Source organism: Leopardus geoffroyi, chromosome B1 (assembly GCF_018350155.1).
Source record: "Leopardus geoffroyi isolate Oge1 chromosome B1, O.geoffroyi_Oge1_pat1.0, whole genome shotgun sequence".
NCBI classification, from domain to species: Eukaryota; Metazoa; Chordata; class Mammalia; order Carnivora; family Felidae; genus Leopardus; species Leopardus geoffroyi.
Genome location: NC_059327.1, coordinates 167,915,645 through 167,932,258, shown reverse-complemented (window position 1 = coordinate 167,932,258; position 16,614 = coordinate 167,915,645). Strand labels below are relative to the sequence as shown.

The 16,614-nt window shown below is 37.2% G+C and overlaps 1 pseudogene; it reads right to left on the bottom strand.

Moving 5' to 3' along the window:
* Positions 1-13,082: 13,082 nt before the first annotated feature.
* Positions 13,083-16,174, bottom strand: LOC123596472 (annotated as a pseudogene).
* Positions 16,175-16,614: the final 440 nt, after the last annotated feature.

Sequence of the window (16,614 nt, the reverse complement as noted above, 5' to 3'; positions counted from 1 at the left end):
AGTATATTATGATATGCAGATGTAGTACATCTTTTAGTTGTGTGTGTGAATTTCTGAAAGATAAGGTCTCTTCAGGTCAGGGCATACTAAAAATATGTTTCAAAAAGTAAAAGAAAACAAAAATCTGAAAAAAAAAAAAGCCTTGCTGCATTTCATACAAGACTAAGTGAAGTAAGATATATATTTGCCAATTAGATGTAAAAGTAAATCTCAATAGAAATGCCATCACTTTCATCACAAGAAAAACTAGTAAGATATAAAAGGATACACAGTGTGACATAGTGTAAACCGTACATATTATATTAAGCTATAAAGGTTTGAGACATTTTAAAAGCATCAATCTTGCAAATTTACTTTATAAAAAAGGAGATGAGGGGATCTAGAAAGGGAATTTTTAAAAATCTCCAAGAGTTCCTAAATTTTTAATACAGTAAAACTGAAAAAAGGCTTTTTTTAAACAAGATATTTTTCCTATACTCACATGGAAACAGAGAAGTTACAAGGAGTCCTCTTTTGATTTCAGATGAAGCATTTTCTAAAACTCTTTTCTACCAGCTTTTTGAAGGATTAGTTTTCCTCTTACGTTGTCTGATGCCATCCTCTGCTGCTGCACTACCTTTGCATTTTCTTTTTCTGTGCAGATGTTTTATACGTGACAACTTGAGTCTTCCCTTAAGGGGAGTTTTCTGTCATCTATCTCCTGTCCTCATGTCTTGCTCTACCTTTACTCCTCTTTCTATTGTTTAGTGTGAAACAGCTGCCATAAAATGTCTGAAACCTGAGCTTCCGAGGGGCAGGTGCAGAACATAGGTGTGAAAAAAATAGAGGGATAGCTGCTTTCTTAATGGAAGTCCATTGATTTGCCTGTGAAATAGCACAGTCAGATTCAGGAAAGGAGAGAAAAAGGTCCACCCACAACTAAAGAGTTGGCATTCAGGAGATTGATCATAGGGTGAATTGGCTTCATCCTTTTACAAAACTGAGGTATGATTTACATAAGGTGAAATGCACAGATCTTAAATACACGCTGATAAATTTTGACAAATGTTAGCAGACACGTATCTGACACCATGATCAAATTATAGAATGTTGTCACCAGTCCGGGGTGCCTGGTGACTCAGTTGGTTAAGCGTCTGACTCTTGATTTCCACTCAGGTCATGATTTCAGGGTCGTAGAATGGAGCCCCGTATCAGTCTCTGTGCTGAGCATGGAGCCTGCTTAGGATTCTCTCTGTCCCTCTTTCTCTCTGTCCTTACCCAGCTTGTGTGTACATGGCCACAAGCTTTCTCACTCTCTTAAAAAAAAAAAAAAAAACAAAGAATATTTTCATCAGTCCAAAATGTTACCTCACGGTAGCTTCTAGTCAATTAGCAATTGCTGTTCTGGTTTTTACTGCCCTAAATTAGTTTTGTCTGTTCTTGGCGTTCATTAAATAAACATCCAGCACAAATTATTTTCGATTTGTATCTTTCATTTAACATAAAATTGTGGTATTTATTAAGTTACTGTGTATATAGATATCCCATATTTGGTTTGGTTACAACCAAATGAATGTTATGCTTAACTTTAAAATTAAAAAAAAGACATTGGAATTTTGATAGGGATAGCACTGAATCTTTAGATTAATTTCAGGAATGTTACCATTTTGGCAACACTGAGTCTTCTGATCCATGGACATGGAATGTCTTTACATTTATTTAGGTATTTTTTTATTTCTTTCAACAATGTTTTGTATTTATCAATGTACAAGTCTTGTACTTCTTTTATAAGATTTACTTCTAAGTATTTTATTCTTTTTTGATGCTATTATGAATATCATTTTCAGATTGTTTATTGCTAGCATATATAATGAAAATTGATGTTCATAAATAAATGAGTTCATAAATAAACAATAAAACTTGCTTTATTAGTTTTAACAGTTATTTTGGTAGATTCCTTAGGATTTTCTCTAACCGGTAAGTATTATCCATGAAACAAGAGCGTTTTATTTCTTTTTTTTTTTAATCTGGATGACATTTATCTATTTTTCTTGCCTAATTTACCTGACAAGAACCTTGGGTACAATATTTAATAGAAGTATTAATAATGGGGGTGCCTGGGTAGCTGATTCAGTTAAGCATCTGACTCGGTTTTGGCTCAGGTCACAATCTTACTGTTCATTGAATTTGAGCCCTGCATTGGGCTCTGTGCTGGTAGTGCAGAGCCTGCCTGTGATCCTCTCTCCCTCCCTCTCTCTCTGCCGCTCCCCTGCTCCTGGTCTCTTTCTCCCTCCCTCTCTCTCATTCTCTCTCGAAATAAATGAATAAACATTACAAAAATTCAAAAGAAGTGTTAAGAATGAACATACTTGTCTTGTTCCTGATCTTATGTGGCATGCTTTCAGACTTTAATCTCTAAATATGATGTTAGCTATGCATTATTCATCAATATCCTTCATCAGATTCAGGAAGTTGCCTTGTCTTCCTAGTTTTTAAAGTAATTTTATCCTTCCATAATCCGTTGTTGTGTTCTTAACATTAGGGACTTATTTACTCTTACATCTGAATTTTAATCTGTTATTGTAGACAAAGAAGGTGTGCCACCTTAATCCTACTTCAAGGCAGGACATGTTGCCCAGCTGTCAGCAATACAATCAGCCAAGAGCCTTCACAGCTCATTTTCTTCAAGGTCGGGCTCAACTGCAGGGAGGAAAATCTGCTAAGGTCATGCATTCCTTAGATATATGCATTTTTGGCTCAAAGTGAAAAACTGTAACAGTTTTTGCTCCAGAGTTCTTTGTTGTATTGGCCAAAGCTTTGCCAGATGTATCGTGTTTTTACTTTGCTTTCTGTCTAGTCCCTTTTCCTTCCCATTCCCTTCCTAAGTGTTGATCCCTAATAACCATCTTGAAACTCCAGACTGTATCTGATGATTTGTTTCCAAGGAGCTGAACTTCTAACAGTTGGGACCAGTAGTGTTCTAAGAAAGCCAGTGATAAGGTGAAGTTTTGGCTCTTGATTTTATCACTTGGAGCTTGATCTTTGGAGCCTGACTGGCTGAGGACCTCATCACTGATTATAGGTGGAAGTACAATTGTTTAAATTTTAACTGGGGATGAATTGGGAAGGAAATGTATGGCGATGATGAATGAAAGAAAATGTATGAGGAGTTTGAAATATAGAGGAAATAGTAGCTGTAAAGATAATGGGATTGGATAGTTATTGCTAGATTCTACTGGTGCTCATCAGAAAGACAATAAAGATAGGAGAGCAAATAACAAGTGATTGAAAGCTAGATGTCAAGTCAAAGGTCCTCTTCTGTTGCAGACAAAAAAAGTCTTCAACTCTTCCAGGCAGAAAGTAAAGAAAGTAGAGAACCAAGGACTATACTTTAAACGTGATTAAAAACTTAACAAAGTCAAGCTTGTTATATCAAAATAAGGACACTGATTAGGAAAACTTGGGGCCCTGACAAAAAGGATGGAGAGATCTGGATGGATTTTCCTCAAGGTTTTGTTTTCCCAGACTGCTCTGAACACACTGAGGCTGGAGATGGGGTCCATTTCTTTCTTTTAGGACTCTGCCTGTTATAAAACAGTACATAAGGGAACATGTGCTCCCCTCAGGATATTCTCTCATTTATTGGCCATTTCTTTCATAACTATAGCTAGGGTTAAGTTATAGCATACCTTTAGTAGATGTATTCTGGAACTGATATATTGACAGGAGCTGGGGGAGTCTGCTTGGATGTGGATTCTGAGATTGTTTCATCAAGGAGGTCCTTAACATAAAATTAGATCAGGAAGAATTTACTAATTTGAGACTGCTTTCCAAAATAGGATTCAACACTGACAAATGACTTAGGATGATGAGAACTTTCCTTTCGGATGGCTCCCAGAAGTATGAAAAAAAGTGATGGCTTATGCTGAGTGAAGTTGAAATGCCATAATTGCCGTGGCAGATGGTGGAGAAAGAGATTAAAAGTCTCAGGGAAATGGAAAAAACTAGAATGAACCTATTATGTATGGCCAGAAAACTCTCCAGATGATTACATTCCGTAGGAAAACTCAAAAGACACCATTTACTAAGATAAAGAATGTGCTGAACGTACTAGTATCCCTAAAATATGTTTCGTGGTGGCTCCCCCCTGTAGCCAGGGCTTATAACACCTTGGCTCCTGCATGACCATGGGGGTGAGAAGACTCCGAAACAATGGAGGGCAGGTGGTGGTGGTGCTTAGCCACTAGATGTCAGAGTCTCAATTTATTAAAGTCACTGAAATGGCAAACCAGGGAGCTTGACACAAAAATGTTATGGATATGGTTACTTGAATTCAATGTTACAAAGGGAAATACATATGGGCATTCTGTAAAGATACTGGTAAATATATATAATCAAAAGAAAATAAGAATGAATAAGCAGGAGACTGAGATAATCACCCTCCAAAATTCCAGTTTTCAGATCTAGAATCTACTGACTGAAGAAGTCATCAAGCCTCCAGAAGGAAATGTGCCATAACACTGATACAAATACATACTATACTTATTCCTCTAATTATTTTTCAATATTACCTATGGCCATTTCCTCAAACAATGATCCCAAGATAAAGGGGCATACCCAGTGTTTGAGAACTTTTGGATATAGGGTCTGAGTTACCTTAATACTCTTGTCACTATGGCCCCCCTATTACAGTGGGGACTTATCAGATCATGTGAAAAATGTAATGCTGGCCAAGGTCCAGCTTATGATGGGCCCACCAAGTCTCCAAACCCACCTAATGGTCATTTATCCATTCCCTGAATATATAATTAGATTTGATGTGTTTGGCATTTAACACTGTCATATACTGAGTCTTTCATATGTGGAGTAATGGCCAAATGAAATACCCCTCACCAGCCAAGATGGTAAATAAGAAACAATAAGGCATTACAGGAAATGGAGTGTGGGTAGAGGAGGTTGGAGCTATTATTAAGGATCTCAACGTACTCCTATTCATTCACCAGTTTGGCCACGACTGAAACTAGATGGATACTGTAGGATTACCATAGATTACTGAAAGTCAGGTAAATGGTAGCTCTAATCACAGCCACCATGCCATAAATAGTGTCTTTTCTAGAGGAGAATAATATAGATTCCATGGATAACTCTCTTGCTGTCATGATGCAGTCTGAAGATGTCTGGACCATTTTTGATATTCTGAGATTACATTGATTCATTATATCAATAACATTGTGTTTGTCTGACCGGATGAGCAAGAGGTAGCCAGCTTTGCTACAGGCCTGATAAGATAAATTTTCTCCAGAGGTAGGATATAAACCCTGAGAAGATTCAGGGGGCTTAGCCACTTGAGTAAAATTTTAGAGGTTCAGTGGTTAAGGGCCTGTCAGTATATCCTCTTTCAAAGTAAAAGATGAATTATTAAATATTGCTTCTTCTCCCAGAATAAGAAAGCACAATGCCTGATGGGTCTCTTCATGTTCCAGAGATAGCATATTTCACACTCAGCTGATATACTGAGTGACAATTTTTTTTTGTTGTTGTTGTTCTACCTATGTATGCAGCCAGAACAGTGAAAGGCCTAGCAGGGCAAGCCTGGTTTTTGTGATACAAACCTTGCTTTTTGGACCATGCAATCTGTCAGAACCAGTATGTTGGAGATATCAGTACTATGTGAAGGTACCAGGTTGATTTTATGTCAAGTACCAATGGTAGAATTATAATATAGGCTCCTGGGGTTCTTAAAAAGGCTATAACATTTGCATCAGGGAATTATATGTCTTTTGAATAATAACTCGTGGCAGACTTCTAGGCCTGACTATGGCACTGTAAGTGACCATGTGGACAGAACTAATTATGAGGAGTTAGGTCCTATAATTCCCACCAAATCATAAAGTCAGGTAATACCAACAATAATCCATTATAAGATGGATTAAGAGTTATGCACCCAGGACTGAGCACAGATTCAGAAGACACACAAAAAAACTGCATAATCAGGCAGTCCAGGCACCCATGGCACCCACTGGAGTAGTACCAGCACTTTTCCCCCTTTCTATGGTTAGATGATAAAATATAAATTCAAGTGACCTATTTGAGTGCCTCTTGGTTCTTTCTTGCCTTGTTGTGACTACAAATGAAGTGAAAGCAACCTCAACCTGGGCATAATGACCATGGTTCAGAGACTTCAGAGATGGTGTGTGCTTTATAACATTAGGCAAGCCACTGCTGTGGGCTGAATTGTGTCCCCCCACCCCCCAAATTCACATGCTGAAAACCTACCCCTCGATATTATGGTATTTGGAGATAGGGCCTTTGAGAGATAACTAGGTTTAGTTGAAGTCATGAGGATGGGGCCTTCAAGATGGGACTAGAGCCTTTATAAAAAGAGGAGGAGATACCAGAGCTCTCTTTGCCATGTGAGGACATAGCAGCAAGGTGGTCATCTGCAAGCAAGAAGAGAGCCCCTACCAGGAGCTGAATAGGCTGGCACCTTGATCTTGGACTTCACAGCCTTCAGAACCATTAGAGATTAATGTCTGTTGTTTAAGTCACTTTGCTGGCACTTTCTTGTGGCAGCTCAAGCTGTCTATGACAGCCATCAAGGTCAACAGAGTTGGTAGCTCAGGGTAAGGGGACTCTAGAATGGATAGCAAAAGAGACAGACAATAGGCATTGGGTGCCTTTCTAAGGCTAACTTACATAGCCTCCCTTTTCTAAGTTTTCCTTCAGGCAGAGAGGCCTTCAGCAATTGTGGAGAGGCTGTCCTCTGAAAGTTTACGAAGTTTGTATGAGTAGTACCAGGGGTGGGCAATGGTGGCATAGAGATGTGTTATGAAGATGCCCCTTCAGAGAAGAACTTGCTGCTCAGCTATGTGCATTGCAGTCAGCAGACATCCTTCAGCTCTCAGTTCCTTCAGGACTTGCCTCAGTTTCCCAAAGTTTTTCCACCCCAGGTCATACCCTTTCTAGGGAAACCCACAACAGGTGACTGGATCAGCGAGTTATCTAAGACCTGGCCATTTTGGCCTGATAAAGAACACCATGATAACTAATACTACCACTAGAACTCACCACCAGGTTGGACAAGACTTTCTCAGGCTTCCATTGCAGTTAAAATTCTTCCTGTATGTAGTCCTGCTTCCTATGTCTTTCACAGATACATGGATTTTTATAATGTATTTTTAATTAAATTGTTTTTATTGGAAGGAATACTACAAAAAATTGTTTGGGGCCCTGCATACCCTAGAGTCAACCACTAGCCAAATTGACCCAATTCAGTCAATTTCTTGGCTAGTCTTCTTTTACACTCACAATTCTACTAGAGGATGCGGCCATCTGATTTCTTCTCCCATATTGCTAACTCACTACTGCCCACTTGGGGTTGCAGTAAATTCATTCTTAATTTCTAGAAATGAGAAGCCTTTTGTAATTAAAGAAAAAAAATCTTGCAAGTAAAGGGATTTTCCTAATTGTAACTAGTTTTGACAGTTAACATATTCCCTTCATGTACTCAGGAATATGCTATTTACTTCTTTTCTGCTTCCTGAAACACCTTACATATTTTCTTGGCAGGCATTTAGAACACCTGCACATAAACCATGGGTAAAGTATGGAATAGAGGCTTCTGTATTGACTTCTGTGTTAATTTTCTGGGCAATGATTAGTTAGTTGAGGTTTTATTTGTTCTTATGAAACTACTTAACTACTGCTCAGAGTCGGCTCAGTTTCGATGGAAGAGATTGATTTCTTGGCAATGTTTTCAGTTCTTCTACCCCATGCTGATAGCAGCTGGGTGAGAAACACATTCAGCATTGCTTTCTGACAGTTATAGTTGTGACCATGCTAATTACCATCCTGTCTAATAGCACAATGGGGACATGGTATAGTAGTGAGAGTGATTATAGTCTTGCCTTTTTGGGGAAGATTTTATTGGAAGTCATGTGTAATTTGTAATTAAAGTTCTAGTCATCCTTGGTAAATCTATCTCTTTTCTAGTATAAAATTCTAGTTTACTTTCATTTTGATTCAATATTTTGCAAGTTAGGTATATCTGGGGATGGGATCCTAAAGGTCTCATGTTGTGTAGCCTGTGACAGGAATGGGAACATAACAACATTGTAGTATGCCTTATTCTTATAAAATTCTTAAATTAAGAAATAAAATATATTTAAATGAAAGAATAAATTAATTTATATTTTAAAATATTTTGTTGAGAAGACCATAAAACAAAAATATACACTTCAATGAAATACTATAAAGTACAAAATGAAGAACCAGGAAATCATGTCTACTACCAATTACTACAGCCTGGATCTCCATCCTTGCCCCCAGAGTAGGCTCTCCTTAACTTTCGTGATATATGCTTTCTTTTCTTTGTAATTTTTTCCATTGGAGCACAGATCTCTAATCATTATACTATAGCTTTACCTGTTATAGAACTTCATATAAATCAAACCACGCAGTGAGTGTTCCATTTTTTCTGGCTTCTTTTGCTCAATGTTCTGTTTGTGAGACACACTCCTGTTGTTGATGTACATAGAGTTGGTTCATTTTCATTGTTTGAGTATTCTACAATTTGTTATTCATTTTAATGCTGATAGATATTTGGGCTCTTTCCAGTTTGAGGTGTTTATAACCAGTATGCATATTTGTAGATGTCTTTTGCTGCACATGTGCACACATTTTTCTTCGATATATACCTTGCAGTAGGATTCTTATTATAGTGTGTGCATATGTTCAATTTTAGATGCTGATTCCAAACTGTTTCCAAAGTTGTTGTCCCAGTTTATTATCTCACCAGCAATGTATGTTAGTTCCTATTGCTCTACATTCTTGCTAGCACATGGTTGTAAGATCTTAATTTTAGTTATTTGTGGGTTTCTAGTAGTATCTCTTTGTGATTTAATTTGCATTTCCCTGATTTCTTCTAAGATTGAAAACATTTTCATATATTTATTGGGCATGAGGCTATCTTCTCTAGGAAATGCCCATTCCACTCTTGTTTCCTTTCCCTTTTGATTGGCTAGCTTTTACTTTTGGATTTGTAGGAGGAGTTCTTTATATATTCCCATATGTGTTCTATATCTTTTTCTGTACATTGGCTTGCTTTTGGCTCTCTTAATGGTATCTTCTTCTTTTTTTTTTTTTTTTTTTGACACTTATTCATTTTAGAGAGAACATGAGTAGGGGAGGGGCAGAGAGAAAGGGAGACACAGAGACACAGAATCCAAAGCATGCTCCAGGCTCTGAGCTGTCAGCACAGAGCCCGATGTGGGGCTTGAAATCATGAACTGGGAGATCATGACCTGAGCCACAGTCAGATGCCTAAGCAACTGAGCCACCCAGGCACCCCTTGATGATATCTTTTGAAAAATAAAAGTTCTTAATTTTTATGTAGCACAATTTTTAAATCTTTCTTATGTGCCGTGCTTTGGTGCCTTGTTTAAGAAACGTTTTCCTATTCCAAGGTCATGAAGATAAATTATTTTGTATCATATTTTGAAAATTTGTGGTTTTGCCTTTTACATCTATATGCCAGGAAATTTTGATTATATGTGATATGAAGTAGAAATAGTAGTGAATATATATATATTCCTCCCCCCCCCCCATATTTTATCCAGTTGTTTCATGGCCATGTATTGAAAAGGCTGCCTTTCTTGCATTGTTCTGCAATGCTACCTTTATTTTAAAATAAATGTCCATATATGCATAGATCCCTTTCTGGGCTCTTTTTAAATCAATTTCCATTGTTTGTTTGTATATTTAGGAATTAATATCACACTGTATTAATTAAATGTTGCTTTACAGTAAATATATCAAGGGTTAAAACAAATATTTCCCCTTCTTCTTCTATCTTGAGTAGTATCTTGACTATTATAAGTCCATTGGATTCAACTTAAATTTTAGAATAATTGATAAAGTTACACACACATACACCCACTCTGTTATCATTGTATTGATTCTTTAGAAGTTTGAGGAGAATTAATCTTTATAATATCAAATTATCTTCATAGTATCATGAATAAACCTGCTATATAGCTACATTTATCTAGATCTTCTTTAATTTCTCTCAATAACGTTTTATTGTTTTTTTGTTTATTTATTTATTTTGAAAGAGAGAAGGAGAGAGAGCACACGATCCTGGGGGGGGAGGGGAGAGAGAGAGAGAGAGAGAGAGAGAGAGAGAGAGGAGAATCCCAAGCAGGCTCCACACTGAGTGCAGAGCCCGACATGGGGCTCAATCTAAATGACCATGAGATCATGACGTAAGCCAAAATCAAGAGTCAGATGCTTAACTGACTGGGCTAACCCGGTGCCCCTGTTTTATTTTTTTAATTTTTTAAATTATTTTATTTATTTTATTTTATTATTATTTTTTTTATGTAGAGGTCTTACACATCTGCTATTAGATTTTCTATTCCTCATAATTCGGATGCTACTATAAACAGTATGTTCATTAATACTTTTATTTTCTAATAATTTATTGTGCAAATTTATAGAAATACAATAGATTATTCCATTTTGAACATATAGCCAATAACTTCCTAAAATAATTTATCAGTTCTAAAAATGTACATGGTTTTACATTTTCTATATATACTGCCATATGATGGGATAGTACAGGATAGTGGTTAAGAATGTAAGTTCTAGAACTAAGCTGAGTTCCATTTCTAGCACTGCGACATTTCAGATAGGTCTTTTGGTAAGCTATTTAAGCTTTTCTAGTTTATTACCTGTAAAAATGATAGAATCTATCTCATAGGGATTTTGTGGGGTTTAATTAGGTGCTAAACTGAGTGAGCTTCCTGAGGGAGCTAGCTAGCTATAGCTAGTAAACCAAGAATAGAGACCAAGCATATATAAAAATTTAAATATAAAAATAAAAATTTTGAGAGTAGTTTTAGATCTACAGAAAAAATGCAAAGGTAGTAAAGTTCCCACATACTTCACATCCACTTACCCCTATTATTAATATCTGACAATATTTTTTTCTGTTTCAGGATTGTATTCAGGATACCATATAACATTTAATTGTCCTGTCTCTTTAGGCTTCTGTAAACTGATGGTTTTTCAAATTTTTCTTGCTTTTGATGACCTTGACAGTTTTGAGGAACACTGGTCAGGTATTTTGTAGGATGTCCCTCAATTTGAGTTAGCCTCATCTTTTTTCTAATACTGAGACTGGGGTTATGGGATTTGGGAGGAGACCACAGAGATCACATCACATCTAGGTTATATACTATCAACATATTTATTGTGGTTAATGTTAACCTTGATCACCTGGCTAGATAGTGTTTGTCTGTCTTCTCCACTAAGTTACTTTTCTGCCTCTTTCCATATTGTATTCTCTGAAAGAAAGTCACTATGTGTAGCCTACACTTCAGCAGAAGGGCAGAGGCAGAAGTTCTTGAGGGCACAGTTATCTATATAAATTATTTTAAATTCTTCTATATGGAAGATTAGTCTCTTCTTACGCATTTATTTATTCAGTGATTTATATCAGTATCAACTCAGAGATACTTATTTTATACTTTGCGTTATAATCCAATACTACTTTATTTATTTTGTTGCTCAAATTGTTCCAGTTTTGGCCATTGGGAGCTCTTTTAGGTGAGTCCTGTGTCTCTTTGAGATCTCTCTCTCTATATATATTTTTTTGAGATATATATATATATCACCCACATTTTATGTTTTTGTTTTGTTTTCCTTTTTTAGATCTTATGTAAAAGTGAAACTTTTAAGGTGCCTCTAGTGAAGAACAAGAAAAAAAAATACAACAATAAGCCCCTGATGAAGAAATTCTAAAGGGATGAGGCTTTATGTCTGGCAGAAAGAAAAGTGAGGGAACACTAATTGCCTTAAACTATCTGATATATCTTAGTTGTTAGAACTGATATATCTTAGTTGTTAGAACTAGCACTACTAATCACGATTCAAAGGGAAATGGACAAGAACTTGGGAAATTTTTTTTTAATATGTAGCTGTAGGACTCTAGAATTGCCAAGACAATCTTTCTCTAATTGTTACACTAAAAAACAAAATTAAAAAATCAAAAAAGGAGAGTTTTAAGGTAACTGAAAGGAACTAATTTTTAGTGAGTACTTATATTGTATTCCTGGCATTTTGCATAAGTTATATCATTTGAACAATAGCCATCTTCCTCTGGTTTTCTCTGCTCAAAGCCTGAGGAATAAACTCTTGTTCTCATGTTACATTATATTCTGTGAATCATCAAAAGCCAACTGAAGAATTTCAGGAAATAAGAAACATTAGTTATTTTTATAGAAGGAAGTCAAATTACATCCAAACTCCATAGAAATGACTTTTTTGCTTCTTTGTAAGTTTCCAATAATAAGCAGTGAGGTGCAAATAATAGGATTTGGAACAGCTTGTTCCAAATACATTCAACTGTGGAGTGTCCTTTTCAGCTACCAAGAGCACACCAGTAACTTCTGTAATCTAACCTGCTGTTGCTGATAAACATGATTCACCAGTGAAGAGAGGGGTTCCATGGACCTTTGACTCATGTGTGATGCATAATGCTTGGAGACCCCAACTGAGGCTAATCTATTCCCTCTGCTGTGCTTCTGACCTTGGATTATTACCTGTATTTGGTTCAAGTAATGAGATTCTCAGGCAGAATCACACATTTATTTTCTCCTACAATTTAAGAGATCTCAGGGACTAGTTATGTTATTACCTGTCAAAGCAGGTATCCTTGGTTTCTAGGTCTCTCTTGCTCTCCTGACAACAATTTCAGTCTGTTGCTTCTGAAGTTGGAACCCAGAATAAATAATAGAGGCTCCTGAAATAGTTCCCCAAATCCCCAGACATGCATGCTTTCCCTAAGAAGGGTTTATACCCACATTCAGAGAGAGAGAGAGGTACCCTCCTGCATTTTAATAACCCCTTTTAATACAATTTCTATAATATTGGCATATCTATTTCCTAGGACTGCCTTAATAAATAACCACTTAATTTGATAACTTTATTTTTCAGGAGAATGTTTTTATTCAGACCCCCCCCCCCTCGCGCGCGCGCACACACACACACACACACACACACACACACACACAACCACAGTTTTCCAATAACACACAGGTATGGGTAGGGAGAGGTGTCTGTCCATCCAGTCCCAGCCCCTAGCCCATGTGGTTTTGTCAGCAATAAGAGGTGTGGGGTTATGTCCCAAAATAAAAATGGTGTTATGTATGTGTATGGGAAGGAGAGGCGTGCAAAAGCAGTGGGGAATAGTGGGGGAAAGAGACAGAGGAGGTCAGTACTGGGAACGCTGCAAGTGGGAGGCCACTGCATGACATTCGGTGTTGATCATACCGCCGTGGACACACACTTTGCCCATCAGTGGTACTAGCATCTTGGCAGTCCTGCGGACAGTGATGTTGAAAGTGGGAGCTCTGAGGGTGCTCTTGGTACGAAGATCCACGGTAAATTCCCCTTCCTGCAACAGTGAGTCCCAGATGAAAGAATATTTTTGACCCCAACTGTCCGCCCATTCACGAAAAAAACCTTGACGGGTCTTTGCAAAGCAGGACACCAAACTCAGCTGGCATGTTATTGACTAAGGTTTTATAGGGGACGGAGACCCAGACGGGGGGCGAGTCCTTTTAGGCCAGGACAGCCACGTCCTGACACGTGACCTCCGCCCGGAGGTTGTGGATGTAGGTCGAGGGCGCCTCCGGCTGGCGGGCGCGGGAAGGTGGAGAGCTCCAGCACGCGCTGTCATTGGGACCTTGGCTCTGCTGTGTCTGATGACTTTAAATAACAAATTTATTTTCTCAGTTCTGGAGTCTAGAAGTCCGATATCCTGGTGTCGGCAGTGCCATGCTCTCTAGGAATACTGTAGGGAACAATCTTCTGCTTTTTCTATGTCTGGTGGCTCCCAGAAATCTTTGGCTTTCCTTTGCTTGTAGCTTCATCACTCCAATCTTTGCCTCTGTATTTACATAGCCTTCTTTTCTGCAGGTCTCTGTGTGTTCCCTCCTCTTCTTACAGGATCACCAGTCATTGGATTTAGGGTGCACCCTAGTCCTGTATGATCTCATTTTACCTTAACTAATTGCATCTACAGAGGCCTTATTTCCAAATAAGATTACATTCTGAGGTCTGGGTAGATATGAATTTTTGAGTATACTGTTCAACTTAATGTACTATAAATAGTCATTTATTTTCTCAATTCAAAGCCAATTAGGAGTACAGACAGGCAGATTAAGGGGACTTCTGAGACTATACATGGAAAACAATGAAAAATGCTGGCTGACAATCTAACAATGAGGGAAAAGTCAAAAACTCTCAAACACACTTATATTTTGTGTACATTATATCAGAGCCCTCAAATGTATATACATAATTATTCTATCAAGAATGTGTTTATCTGGAGGCATTGTCCCATTACTAGTTCTTATACACCATTTTATAAATATTAACTTAATTCTTCATAATGGAACATTACTTTTTCTATAAAACAAAATATTCCTAAAAAATATTTGATTTTCTTATTATCTCATTTTCTCATCTAAAATGTCACCTCAATAAGAAAAAAAAAGATGATAGATGTATTACTTCCAACATAAACTAGAACACTTTCGCAATAATATCAAGTATTTGTGGAGCATATCCTAATTAATTGGAAGTTTCTATATCATAATAATTAAGAGTGCAAACTCTGATAACAAACTCTATGGATTTGAAGCAAGGCTCTACACTTTACCATCTGTGCTTTTTTTTTTTTTAGTTTCTTTCTCTGTAAAATGGACAATATAATGGTACATAGTTCATAAGGTTGCTTTAAGAATTAAAAGATTATATGAATGTATGTCAGTGCCTATATGTGTGTATAGACATATATATAGGTATATATGTAATATATATGAAGGTATATACATAATATGCATAATATATAATATATTACACAGCATAGACATTATTATATGCTTACCAAAGTTCTAGGTCTTTTATTGGATCATGTCATATTATATTCACAATCAACCTTTAAATTAAATATAATTTTTAGCATATCCATTCTACAAATTAGAGAAAATGGTATTATTTGCCAAAGAGGTCAGTAATTTGCTGAAGGTCACACAGTGGAGCAGTTAGGATACTAACATAGGTCTTCTAGTTCCAAATATCATACCATCAGTTATTATATAATACCTCCTCACCACTTTATAGGTAATTAATAAACACTAGTTGATTAAGTCTATGCTCTGATTTCTGTTGATTTGACTTGTTCATAAACCTCTCAAATTTATGTTTCTCTTTAGTGGCTGAAAGTCACTTTATTAGTTATCTATCACTCTATGACTAATTACATCAAATTCTAGCGGCTTAAAGCAATAATAATTATTTATTGTCTCTCACCATTTTTGTGGGTCAGGAATTTGGAACAGTCTCACCAGGCAGATTGTGATTCAGGCCTCTTACTAGACTGCAGTCACATGTTAACTGGGGTAGAAGTCATATGAAGCCTTGACTGGATCTGGAGGATCCATTTCCAAGGATCCAAGTTGGTGCTGACTGTTGAAGGGAGATCTCAGTCCCTCTTCACATGGGGCCCTCCGCTCCATAGGGCTCTCTACTTGAGTGTCCTTCTGACACAGAAGCTGGCTTTTTCTAGAGTAAATAAGAGATCAGTACAGAAGTTCCAATGACTTTTGTGGCCTTAACTTGGAAGTCACAAAACTTCTTCACTTCTGCTGTATTCTCCTGGTCTCAGAGATCAGTCCTGATCCACATACAGGAGATTATTCAAAGGTATGAAGTTTTTTATGGGCTATTTTGGAGGCTGGCTTGTGTGCACAGCATGTTGTGTCTCTAGCTTCTGTTTTGGTATTTCTCTCCCTTCCGATGGAGAGATGCCTCTTCTGAATCCTGTAGTAACCTGCTCCCTGAACTCACTTCCCCATAGGTTTACAAAAGTAGAAAGGTGACCTGCCCAAGGACAAGCCTGTGTCACTTCCAGCAGTATTATCCCTGCATGGAAATGTACAGATTCAAAAGATCATCTGTCTAAATCATCCAACGAGCACATAGGAAAACTGTCTATAAATTTCTCTTGCTTCTCCTGGTTCTTGCTCTTTTCATAGCCTGGGTGTTCAGTTCTTCCAGAATTTTCTGTGTTCTTAGGTATATCAGAGTTGTGTTTTCCTTCACCATCAGACAATCCTAATAGGTACATCTTCACACACGCACACATGTCCAAGGATAAAATGCATGTGTGTGTTATATGTATAAAAAAACCCAGAAAGCCCTTTTTCGTTGTGGTTGCTTAGTGTCTCAGGCAACTGAATCATTTTGCTCAGGGAGACATGTGATCCCTGAAAGGGAGTTTAAAACCAGCCCTAGAGGCACCTTTTACCTCTTCTTTTGTGAGGGCCTGCCATCACAGGCTGGGTGCTAAAAGACTACATTCCTTACAAATCTTGGCTTATTACTAATAGGAGTTCTGTTCATAGAAGAATTGTTGATTTAGTTAGCATTTTATATTCATGGTTTAGTCCTGTGCATATAAAAGTCAAAATATGTCTCTTATATACTATTGATATAATAACAATATTGGTGAATTTATGACTCTTTCATATGCTGAAAGATTCCCACATACTAATGTGTACAAGGTAT